Here is a 13,057-nt window from a genome sequence, read left to right on the forward strand (position 1 = left end):
GGCCCAGGCTAGAGGCTGCAATAGACCAGAGGCCAGGTGTTTGGGAAATAACTGAAGTACTAAGAACTGGTTATATAAGTCACATCTCTAACCCAGACTTCTGGGAAGAAAAGACTGGAAAATAGGCCTGCCTTATGTTCATGTAGCACATGTGACTGACACAGGTCTTTCATATTCTCTCCTTTGACTTTGGGGCTTCCCTGGTGGCTCAGACAGTAAAAGATCTGCCTGCAATGCAGGAGACTTGGGTTTGATCCCTGGGTTGGGAAGACCTCTGGAGAAGGAAATGGCTATCCATTCTAGTATTCTTGCCTGGAAAAGTACATGGAGAGAGGAGAATGGCGGGATACAGTCCATGACCTCACAAAGACTTGGACATGACTGGGCAACTGACACCTGCTCTTCGTTTGACTTCACTGTGAATTTCTTAGATGAACATAATTATGGTTCCATCTTACAGACAAGGGAGGCAGTGCTCACAGAGGGTCAGTGGATCACCCAGATTTCTAAGCTTGAACCAGAATCATAGTTAATGCTTACCAATTCCCTTATCACATGGCATGTGTGTGAGCTCAGTCATGTCTGACTCTTCACTACCCCATGGACTGTAGCCTTCTAGGCTCCTCTGTCCATGGGATTTTCCACATGCAGGCATTATAAAGGCCTTGCCTGTACAGAGTCATTTATTTCTGCCCATAGCTCCACGAAGAAGATGCCATAATTGGCTCCATTTTCGAGATAATGAAATTGAGGCTTAGAGTTTCAGTTAACTTTCCTTCTAGCAAATGGAAAAAAATGGGACCTGAAACTGGACTCTCAGGCTTCCATGCTCTTGGTAATCTTTGTCCCATGATACCTCATTGGTTACATAAGGACTTTGAAAACCTAAAGCTCTCTCCAAGTTAGTAGATTCACTACTAACAGAGTGTTGCCAAGAGGTAATCTTTGGGGGCCTTCTTGGGTGCCAGTGTACAAATAACTTTCATCAAAGTACCAATTTGCAGCAAGCAGTTACTTTTAAATTACATAGGGGAGTCGCAAAAGAGTTAATATTTTAAACAGTTTGCACACCCTTCCCCACAACTCATTTCTAGCATTAATTATTTAGAAAGCTATTTCTTAGGTACACTTAAACTTAGCCCGTGTAGATGATCACAAGTTCCAAATGGCAAACAGTAATCCGGTGTCACTCTTGCGCTCAGAACACTGGGTATATTGACATTGTCTTCACCCATACTCTGCACCTTTCCAGTCATGACATGCTGGAAAGGGGGATGAATGGGGATGGAGTCAGACACTGCTGGACCCAGTTCTTAGTGCTGCCAGCTACAGAACCTCTGTGTTTCAAATTCCTCCTTTGTAAATTGGGGAAAATACATGCCTCACTGTTTTGAAAGATGGGAAGATGACCTGTGAGACCAAAATACTTAGTTTAGGGTCTGCCATCTAGTAGATGGACAATTAGTATCAGTGTTCTTCTCTCCTGCTCCAAGTTCAGTTCAGTCACTCAGTCGCGTCCAACTCTTTGAGACCCTGTGGATTGTAGCATGCCAGGCCTCTCTGTCCATCACCAACTCCTGGAGTTTACTCAAACTCATGTCCATTGAGTCAGTGATGCCATCCAACCATCTCATCCTCTGTGGTCCCCTTCTCCTCCCGCTGTCAATCTTTTCCAGCATCAAGGTCTTTTCAAATGAATCAGTCCTTCGCATCAGGTGGTCAAAGTATTGGAGTTTCAGCTTCAACATCAGTCCTTCCAACGAATATTCAGGACTGATTTCCTTTAGGATGGACTGGTTAAATCTCCTTGCAGTCCAAGGAACTCTCAAGAGTCTCCTCCAACACCACAGTTCAAAAGCATCAATTCTTTGGCACTCAGCTTTCTTTATAGTCCAACTCTCACATCCATACATGACTACTGGAAAAACTATAGCTTTGATTAGATGGACCTTTGTTGGCAAAGTAATGTCTCTGGTTTTTAATATGCTGTCTCGGTTGGTCATAATTTTTCTTCCAAGGAGCAAGTGTCTTTTAATTTCATGGCTGCAGTCACCATCTGCAGTGATTTTGGAGCCCCCAAACATAAATGTCACTGCTTCCATTGTTTCCCCATCTATTTGCCATGAAGTGATGAGACCAGATGCCATGGTCTTAGTTTTCTGAATGTTGAGTTTTAAGCCAACTTTTTCACTCTCCTCTTTCACTTTCATCAAGAAGCTCTTTAGTTCTTCTTTGCTTTCTGCCACGAGGGTGGTGTCATCTGCGTATCTGAGGTTATTGATATTTCTCCCGGCAATCTTGATTCCAGCTTGTGCTTCATCCAGCCCAGTGTTTCTCATGATGTATTCTGCATACAAGTTAAATAAGCAGGCTGACAATATACAGCCTTGACATACTCCTTTCCCTATTTGGAGCCAGTCTGTTGTTCCATATCCAGTTCTAACTGTTGCTTCCTGACCTGCATATAGGTTTCTCAGGAGGCAGGTCAGGTGGTCTGATATTTCCATCTCTTTTAGAATTTTCCACAGTTTGTTGTGATCTACACAGTCAAAGGCTTTTGTATAGTCAATAAAGCAGAAATAGATGTTTTTCTGGAGCTCTCTTGCTTTTTTGATGGTCTAATGGATGTTGGCAATTTGATCTCTGGTTCCTCTGGCCTTTCTAGATTCAGTTTGAACATCTGGAAGTTCATGGTTTATGTATTGTTGAAGCCTGGCTTGGAGAATTTTGAGCATTACTTTGCTAGCATGTGAGATGAGTACAATTGTGTGGTAGTTTGAGCATTCTTTGGCATTGCCTTTCTTTGGGATTGGAATGAAAACTGACCTTTCCCAGTCCTGAGGCCACTGCTGAGTTTTCCAAATTTGCTGGCATATTGAGTGCAGCATTTTCAGAGCATCATCTTTTAGGATTTGAAATAGCTCAACTGTAATTCCATCACCTCCACTAGTTTTGTTCATAGTGATGCTTCCTACGGCCCACTTGAGTTCGCATTCCAGGATGTGGCTCTACATGAGTGAACACACCATCATGATTATCTGGGTCATAAAGATCTTTTTTTGCATAGTTCTTCTGTGTATTCTTGTCACCTCTTCTTAATATCTTCTGCTTCTGTTAGGTCCATACCATTTCTATGCCCATTTTTGCATGAAATGTTCCCTTGGTATCTCTAATTTTCTTGAAGAGATCCCTAGTCTTTCCCATTCTGTTGTTTTCCTCTATTTCTTTGCATCGATCACTGAGGAAGGCTTTCTTATTTCTCCTTGCTCTTCTTTGGAACTCTGCATTCCAATGAGTATCTTTCCTTTTCTCCTTTGTCTTTCGCTTTTATTCTTTTCACAGCTATTTGTAAGTCCTCCTCAGACAAACATCTTGCCTTTTTGCATTTCTTTTTCTTGGGGATGGTCTTGATCCCTGTCTCCTATACAATGTCATGAACCTCTGTCCATAATTCTTCAGGTACTCTATCGGATCTAATCTCTTTATCTGTCACTTCCACTGTCTAATCATAAGAGATTTGATTTAGGTCATACCTGAATGGTCTAGTGGTTTTCCCTACTTTCTTCAATTTAAGTCTGAATTTGGCAATAAGGATTTCATTATCTGAGCCACAGTCAGCTCCCAGTCTTGTTTTTGCTGACTGTATAGAGCTTCTCCATCTTTGGCTGCAAAGAATATAATTAGTCTGATTTTGGTGTTGACCGTCTGGTGATGTCCATGTGTAGAGTCTTCTCTTATGTTGTTGGAAGAGGGTGTTTGCTATGACCAGTGCGTTCTCTTGGCAAAACTCTATTAGCCTTTGCCCTGCTTCATTCTGTACTCCAAGGCCAAATTTGCCTGTTACCTCAGGTATCCCTTGAGTTCCTACTTTTGCATTCCAGTCCCCTGTAATGAAAAAGACATCTTTTTGGGGTGTTCTAGATGGTCTTGTAGGTCTTCAAAGAACCAAGATCCTTTGTTAATCCTGTTTTGTGAGTTTGAGTGATTCAGTCAGCATCTCTGAACCTCAATTTCCTATCTGTAAAGTGGAACCATCAGTAAATGTGTCAGAAGGCTTTTGTAAGACTGTGTCAGTGGATCTGAAGTGAAAATGCTTTCTAATTTGTGATCCCTGTGTCCCGCCCACCGCGCGCCCCCCGTGCTGCCAGCAGTGATCTGTCCAGTTAGCGGTGCTCGCACTGTTTGCTCTTTCAGACTTTCAAGGCAACTCTGCACCTTGTCTCATCTTCCCCCTTCCTTTCTCTCCTTACAGCCTTTTGAAGGAGATGGGCTGTCCTTTTCCTCTCTGTTTTACATGAGGCTCTGAAAGGTCTTGTTACTTGCTTACACAAATAGGACCATGGCTGAAGACTGGGCGTGCAGCTCTCCTGTGGAGAGAAGAGATTTTCCTTTGTGTATTGCTGAGTGAATCTGTGCCTGGGTGGCTCCTTGACCAGAGAGAGCATAGTGGGTGAGCTTTGTGAGGGAGGCCTCCTAATTTCTTCCCTGGCACATCTCCCAAACACCCTGCTCCCTCTTCTCAGCACTTCTATCTTTGTGTACCAAACTGGTGGAGGAGGAGCTCACTCCCTGTTGAACTAGACATTATTTGCAGGTTGTTTGCTGTGGGTGAGCTGATGATTAAACTGCAGCAGAACACTTTCGTAATGTCTGCTGAAAATGAAAATATTTTTCCTTAAAGCGTCTGTCAGTGCAGTGTTCACACTCTGCAAGGCCCCAAGATATTTCTCTAAAAACAGCAGTTGCTTCTCTTCTACTACCCAGACAGATTCAAACCCAGGCCCACATTTTCATCAAGGACCTACTGTGTGTGGACCCTGCCCTCTGTGGAGATAAGCTGCACACAGTCATTCTGAATTAGAGCTCAACTGAATCAGTGATGACCTCTCCTGCAACGTATTGCTCCCTGGTCTTGAACCAGCTGATCTGGCTGGCTGAGGTGCCCCGGGAATGCATTTCTCCTATAGCCATGCCCACAGGAAGACAATATCTTCCCAGATGGACAAGCCAAGGGTTTGGGAGCAGCAGAGCCATCAGGCCTGTGTTCGTAGCTCACAGCCTAAGAGCACACACTGTGAAAGCCAAAGAGGATGAGATGAATGAGGGCAGCAAGAACATATGGGTCCCTCAACAAGCATTACAGAGTGAGCTGGGAACCAGGTGTGTGAGAACTGGATCACAGCCAGGATTCTCTAAAAGGACAACTAAGTAGCTGAGCGCCTTGTTTTTGGTGCCATTCACTGGATTACAGCCATGAAGACAACCTAGTCCCCATCCTGGAGGAGCACAGAGTCAGGTCACCAGAGTAGACTGCATGGTGCCCTCCCTCTTTCATTATCCTGCCTGCCCCTGTTGTCCACAGTAGAGCCCAGCCTCCTCTGACCCATCTCTGCTTCCCTGGGACTGCCTCATCTCTGCAGAGAAGGTAGCCGGCAGTTCTTGTGTTAGCTCCAACACCTTAACATGTGGCCTCTCCTGGGGATAACTGTAAATCTACAATGGTCTGGAAGGACCAAGATAGCCTTTAAACCTCCCAACATTGAGGCTGCAATGGTGGAAGAAGAGGCAGCAGTTTATTTTCCACAGAAATGGGGCTTCACTTGATGCTATTCAGATTCTCACTGGCTAAGCTGTCCCTCTTTCTGTCTGTGCCTGGGGCCAGCCCTCCTCCCAGGCTAGCTCCAATGGCTGCTGGATGCTGTTTGCCTCTTAAGCCTGACCCCACATCCAGTGCCTCTCAGGCTCCTCTGAGGCCAGCTGGGCTCATTTGTGAGGGGCCGAAGTGACAGGGCTCATTCTGCAATTCTTCTTTAGCTTAAGAAGTTGAGTTTTCTGTACTTAAGACTAATTTACAACTGGTTTATGTTTTTGATGCATCTGAAGGACCTCAGCATTTAGAAGGTCTCTTTGAATCTTGGTGAAGAGGAGCCTGATCTGGGAAACAAGAGTGGTCTGCAGGAGGCTGGATTTTCCTATCTTTTAGAGGGGGTTTCTCCTTCCATACAGGACCCTTTGTGTTGGTCTGAATATGCTGAACTCAGGACAGATAGTGATGCTGGGATCTCCAGATTCTTGAAGTCACAGTTATACACCAAGCACTTGAGGAAAGGAAGAGGTCTTGGAGGACATAAAACTAATTTCCCTCTTTCATATGCTTTCATATTCTTGAAGCATATTTTATTATTTACATTTTGCAGATGAGGAAACTGGAACTTGAAAAGTTCAGTCCATCACTGTGGGGGTGGGGGGAAGTAGGGGTAATACTCGCCATGAGGAAAGGGGTCAGGGCTGACTTCACGCAGCTCATCTGGGACCTGTTTCTCTCTGAACCCCCTCTGGACTTGTCTTCACATCTGATTTCTGATGATGGCAGAGACAGGTCTTATTTCAAAATTAATGAGGTGAGGAAATACCTACCTCATAAGAAAGTATATCCTGTGAAAATGTAATCCAGAGACTGCAAGTGGATGGAATAGATGGTTAGTTATGTGCTATTTGAGTAGATCCTGTTGGAATTTCCCTCTCAGAAGCCCCCATGGCCAAGAATCTATCATGATTGATTCTTGGGTTTCACATTGCCTTTTCTAGGCTCCTTTTTAAAAAATATGCCACCTCCTTTGGAAAGAATAATATCAAGATCTGAACATACTGATGTGAATTGATAGATGCCATGACTGTCATGATGGAGAAGTTCTGGACTTCTTGCAGGAGAGATTACTGAGCAGGTCAGAGGAAGGAAGAGGGGAGGTGAGCATGAAAACATCACCATCATTACAATTGCGCCCTGAGACGAGAGGAGGTTCTTGCTTTCCTGGGGCTGATGTGCCCAGGCTGAAATCTCATCCTGAACCTCAGTGGTCCACGAGGAAAATCTTGCTGTCTTTCCCTGGAGTTGACAATATCAGGCAAAGTGGCTCTGCTAGACAGATTACTGATAAAAGAAACAACTGTAGAATTTCCATTGTGCCCAAATATCCCTGTAGTCATGACAACATCCTTAGAGACTTACAGCACTGACAGATGGGGAGATGGCTAGTTTCTTCCCAATAATCACAGCTACCACGTAAGATGAATTCTGGCCTGGCTGAATTCTTGAGGGGTGCTGACTGCAGGGTGATTCTGTGTGGGGGGTCACTGAGGAAAGGGAGGCTTTGAGGGTTACTAGAAGTGAGTGGGCAAAAATCACTAGTCACTTGGGTCCTTGTCTGACCTGGAGGGAAATAATATGGTGGTGGTTCTGTTTTAGAAATGTGTCCCCTGTCCCCCACTGAACCAAGACTTTCTATTCATCCAGGGGCCATTATTACTGTACCCCTGGATTATGGCCACTGGCCCTGAGCAGTTCTCCCTTGAGTATATATCTATACCCTGCTCCCCATCAAGCTACAGTCCAAATCATTGTCAACCTGTCATTCTACTGAAGAAGCTCTTCTTTAAAAAATTGTAGTTGATTTATGTTATGTTAGCTTCAGGTGTATACAGCAAAGTGACTCAATTGTACACACACACACACACACACACACACACATTCTTCTTTTCCTAATGTATAGATTATTACAAAATATTGAGTATAGTCCTCTGTGTTATACAGTTGGTCCTTGTTGGTAAGACTGTCTTGTAACTTATCCTTCTACTACTCTGTTGAAGCTTAAGCTCTTTGCCTTAATTTAGTTCTCCAATCTTCCAGAGCCAGTCCATCTTCATGTAGTCAAACTCCTCAGCATATGCCTTCTTTTTAGCTGAGACTCAGTATCTCCCCATCCTCTGCCTACTCCATGATGCTTTTTTGTTCTATGGGTTTGATCCCCTCTTTCTTTCACAGAAAATTCATTCTTTCTTGTCTTTCTAAATTTTATTCATTCTCCAAGTTGCAGCTAAATTCTACCCACCTCCCAAGAAGCTTTTCTTTACTAGCCCAGCCAAGGCATTGGATCAGTCCTCTTGTCTATGGCCAGTGCCACACAGCTTGGCAGATGTGTTATTCTCAGGGCTTAATGAATGAAAATAGCCTTTTCTTCCTCAAAGGCTGAGACTTTGTGTTGAGAGCTGTCCATTGATGTCGCCTGGATCTCTCCCAAGTCACCCTCTTTATCCTTTCTAGACCACCCTTGCTAAACCAAAACTCTGCTTTCTCTGCTTTTCTTCACCTCACTGTTACCACCTGACATCCAGCATTGTCTCTTCAATTAGAATATAAGCTCCATAAGGGCAGAGGCATCATCTGTATTGTCATCTTTTTTATGCCCAAGAAGTAGCCACAACAAAGCCTAGGATATAATAAGGCCTCAGTAAATGATTGTTGAAGGGTTGACTGAATGAATGAGTTCTCACTGACTGGCTAATTCACATTCAAATTGCTGGACGAGAAATGGGAAGGCCCTGATCCTTTCCACTGTGCCGGAACTTTGAAAAATTAACCCTGACACGGCTCTTTTCCCACCACCACAGAGAACTAAACATTGCTGAACATCAAAATTGTCAGAATAGCCCAGTCCACAGGGACATTGCACATTCCTGTCAGAAGAGCTCTGTACCCAGGGAGGACAGGCAAGGTCAGCTGAATTCTGTCAAATGCTTGTATTTGTACTGCTCTCCTTGGATTGTTGTGAGGTTCAAATGCAATGAAGTATGATAAAAAGAGCTAAATTATAAATCAACATAAAAACAGGAAACATTATCCAAGCAGTTTGTGGTTGGGGATGGCATGGTATTGTGGGCCAAAAATTCCATGAACAGGGGAGTCTGGAGGGCTACAGGCCATGCGGTCACAAAGAGTCAGGCGTTACTGAGTGTGCTTGTGCATGCGTGTGCACACACACATACACACGCAGTGTTGGGAATTAACAAAGAAGGGGTTAAGATCACGAAGGATTATTTAATTTTTCTTGTTCAGAGGGAACTTTCTGGATTTGTCAGGAGTTAGGTGAGAAGGATGCCTTTTTCCTTTGAGAAACACAAATGGTATGTTTTCATGTTTGAACGCTGGTCAGTGGATTCTGTCTATAAGAAGCAGTTAAAGATGCCTTCCAAACCTTAGAAATATTGAAAGAGAAAAACAATATAACCACCAGCAACACATCATCATCATCATCATCATCAACAAATTAATCCTTGCAAGACTCTCAGAGATAGGTATTCTTTTTTTTTTTTTTTTTAAAGGAGAAGAGAGAACTGAGGTACGTAGAGGTGGAGTCCCTTACACAGACTCCCTTAGCTAGTCAATGACAGGGTCAGGAATTTAATAAGAATTGCTACTGTTTACTGAGAAGGCTGAGCACCTAAGAATTGATGTTTTCCAACTGTGGTGCTGGAGAAGACTCTCGAGAGTCCCTTGGATAGCCAGGAGATCAAACAAGTCAACCCTAAGGGAAATCAACCCTGAATATTCATTGGAAGGACTGATACTGAAGCTGAAACTCCAATACTTTGACCACCTGATGTGAAGAGCCAGCTCTTTGGAAAAGACTGTGATGCTAGGAAAGACTGAGGGCAGGAGGAGAAGGGGCAACAGAGGATAAGATGGTTGGATGGCATCATCGTCTCAATGGACAGACTTCGAGCAAACTCCAGGAGATAGTGAAGGACGGGGAAGCCTGGTGTGCTGCACTCCATGGGGGTCAGTCACAACTGAGTAACTGAACAGCAACATACTGAGAATTTTCTAAATGTCGGTCATTCTTCTCAGTACTTCATTCAATACGATGCTAGGAGACAGGCAACGTTATCCCTCATTTACAGAAAGGAAAACAGACCTAGGGTTGTTAAGCTGATTACCCAAGGCCACACAACTAAGAAGGGCAGGAGCCGAGACCTGAGCCCAAGCAGGGGGCCCTGGAGCCTCTGCTTCCCCACTACTCTGTGCCACTCTTGGGTCCCTGGTCTCTGTTGCAATGTCCAGCAAATGGCTTAACTTTTATAGTCCAAGAAGCTACTTTCATCACTCCTACCAAAACAAATGAAAGAGAGGAAAGCAGAAAAGAGGGAGAGAGACTTAGGGGAGGGGTGGGGAAGAAACATCTGGAATCGCTAAGGTGAGTTGCAGTGAAGACTCTGCTGGAATCATCTTTGGCTGGAGGAAGCAGATGGCATAGCTGCCCTTAACAGCCTCCTAAGAAGCTCTAACAGGTCCCCATGTGAAAGGAAGATGGCTGTCAGTTGCGGGTGGAGGCCCACCCAGCTGTGTAAAAGGTTTGTTAAGATGAAATTATGGTTTACTGAGTAGCAAAGAGCAACAACCAGCTGCCTGAGAATTATGCCGACAGGATGCAAAGGCAAGAGAATATTGTGTAAACCTTATTTACAGATCAATAGATAATCTTTCATACACAAAAGGTCAGCTCCATGAAGGCAGAGCAGTAAAGAAAGAAATATTGCTCGTAAATACAATATTGACTTGAAAAAATCCACCCAGATGAATCCTTTGATATATACTCTTCTAGTCAAACTACATTTCTTTATTCATGAATTTTTTTCTTCCCCTAACCATTTCAGGTTCCGTAGTGAAGTATAAAGGGAGTAATGAAGAAGACTGATTTCTAGTTATTTTGAATTCTGTGCCATCAAATGATCGGTATAAAGTGGAATCAAGTTTAAGAATTTCAGAGCAACATTTCTAAGTGTGTGTATGCAGCATTTAGTGTTCTGAAGTCAAATGACAACTCGCCCCTACTCTTGGTAGTTTCCTGCTTTGCTGACTGTGTTGATAAACATTTATCCTGGCTTAAGGAAATAAACAACTACTCCATCCTGCTGGTCCTCTCTGGATCCCTTCATCCATTTTATGTTTCTTTTTTGCCTTGAAGCAAGTAGTTCATCATTCCCCAAAATACCTGAAATCATTGCCACCCACCCCTACTTGGCTGCTGGATTGCAAAGCTATTCAGGACCACTGCCCAGACACAAATAAGTGTGGGAGAAGAGGGGAACTTGACTGGGCTTTGTTTCCATGACATAAGTAGGTTAGAGGACCACCTCTAAATTTGGGTGATTCCTCTCAGCAATTTAAAAAATATTTTCAAAGGACCACAGTCTGAAAAGCCTGAATGATGCTTTGCTGGTAGTGTTTTTGGAATGCAGAGCTGCTCTAGTTCTCAGGATCACCTTGGGCTGCAACCGGGAGCAATGTGCAGCTGAGAAAAGTCTGCCCTGGGCAGTAAGTCCAAAGGCTTGAGAGGGACAGCTGTTCATTCCAACTTCCTGATGGGGATCAGCATGGCAGTGGTTGTGAAAGAACTTTATACTCTGAGGAATTATGTGAGTATATATACTTTTCAGAGCCATCCAGGAGGATCATTTGACAGTGACACAATTCCTCTAAACTAAGTACAAGTTCTTTTCTTTTTCCAGTTAGAAAGCATGTTTTAGATACTCTGAGAATGATAACCTCCTCTCATGAACAGATGTGGCTGGAATCGGTCACCTCCAGTTTTGTCTGGACTTGACAGGGTAGTCGGGTAAGACTGAGGATTACTTAACACCTCAAAGTGAGAAAGGGATACAAAGAGGAGCCTGGACTTAATGACAGACGGCAGAGGTTTCAGCTCTTCCAGAGTCAAAGTCAGAGCTTCATCCTCTCTGTTCTGCCAGAGTTCCCCCTTCAGTCTAGGGCCATGCCTTCCACACATACACACTCCTAAGTTCCTCTCTTGCCCTTACTCCCTAGAAACAGGGCTGAGGGTTTCTTGCTAATAAGAATGAATGGCGCTGGCCACAAAGTACAGGTTAATATTAAACGCTGGAGCTCTTAACTTTGCAATGACTCCCCATCCCTTGGATTTTCCCAGTTCCCCATTCGCAGACCTGCTATTATCATCATGGGCTGTGACATGTGTGTGTATGAGAGGGTTGTTTCTTCCTGAATCTCTGCTCTGCAGGGTGCTTCTCATGAGCCACATGTGACAGTCTGTGAACAGGGGTGTCCCTTTGCATATCCCACCACTCCCTGGTGGCTCAGAGGTTAAAGCGTCTGTCTGGAATGTGGGAGACCCGGGTTCGATCCCTGGGTCTGGAAGATCCAGGGAAGATCCCCTGGAGAAGGAAATGGCAACCCACTCCAGTACTCTTGCCTGGAGAATCCAATGGAGGGAGGAGCCTGGTAGGCTACTGTCCATGGGGTCGCAAAGAGTCGGACATGACTGAGCGAGTTCACTTTCACTTTCACTTTGCATATCCCAGCTCTCTTTTGTTCTGCTGTATTGAAGGCTCTGTGGCCACCCCTATTCCACTCAGAATTTTTCTAAGAGGAAGGAGAGAGGAGAAAGGGAGGGATAGAAATTGGGAGGGAGAGAAAAAAAGAAGGAATGAAGGAAACCACCTGGGTAATAGGCACTAATAATTTTATATTTATATAGTTATTTATGGTTTATATGCTAAAAACAATTTGTAAAATATTTTTACAGGCATAATCTTATTTAGTTTTTATAACCACCCAATTTATAGATAAACTGAGGTTTAGAGAAGGTAAAGTTTATCTAGCTAATAAATAACAGCATCCTATCTGGAACCCAGTCCTTCTGATGTCATGTATAGTTTTGTTTTTTTTTTTCTTTTCTATACTGCTCCATTAAATGTAAAGGCATGTCCCAAAGTTCTTTTTTGTTGAATCCATGCTAAGCACCCTAGGTGAAAGCTGAAGGTCTTAGTAATCACCATAACTCTCTATTAAACCCTTACTGGACTTTTTTTGAGGTTAGACTTATAGACTTTGGTTGGCCAGAAATAACCATCCTACAAATACCTAGTACATTTATTAATGTTTTTGTAGTTAACAGTATATTTTCATACATGAACCTCACTTGAAAGTCCTATAAGCTATGCACATCTCAGAGGTCTAGTGATTGGCCCAAGAATGAATGGTGGAGTCAGGATGAGGCTCTAGATTTTTTTTATCCTAAGGCCTATGCCTTAGGATTTCCTCCACTGTGGCGTACCTAACCTGTGTTAGATTCTGCAGAGTATAGCAAAGTCCATTTAAAGAGCCAGGACTCCTGAGTTGCTCATAGCACTGACCTCTCAGCATGACTGAATACATAACTTGTGAGGTGTAGGGATCTCTGTT

At 43.7% G+C, this 13,057-nt stretch overlaps 1 protein-coding gene and 1 long non-coding RNA gene across 8 annotated transcripts in view; one reads left to right on the forward strand and one right to left on the reverse strand.

The window, feature by feature from the left end:
* The window catches only part of LOC132346571 (uncharacterized), a 282,144-nt gene that overhangs the window by 267,389 nt on the left and 1,698 nt on the right, over positions 1–13,057 (forward strand). The gene's annotated exons all lie outside the window — the stretch shown is intronic.
* The window catches only part of FSHR (follicle stimulating hormone receptor), a 194,886-nt gene that overhangs the window by 51,222 nt on the left and 130,607 nt on the right, over positions 1–13,057 (reverse strand).

This window comes from Bos taurus, chromosome 11, assembly GCF_002263795.3.
Source record: "Bos taurus isolate L1 Dominette 01449 registration number 42190680 breed Hereford chromosome 11, ARS-UCD2.0, whole genome shotgun sequence".
NCBI classification, from domain to species: Eukaryota; Metazoa; Chordata; class Mammalia; order Artiodactyla; family Bovidae; genus Bos; species Bos taurus.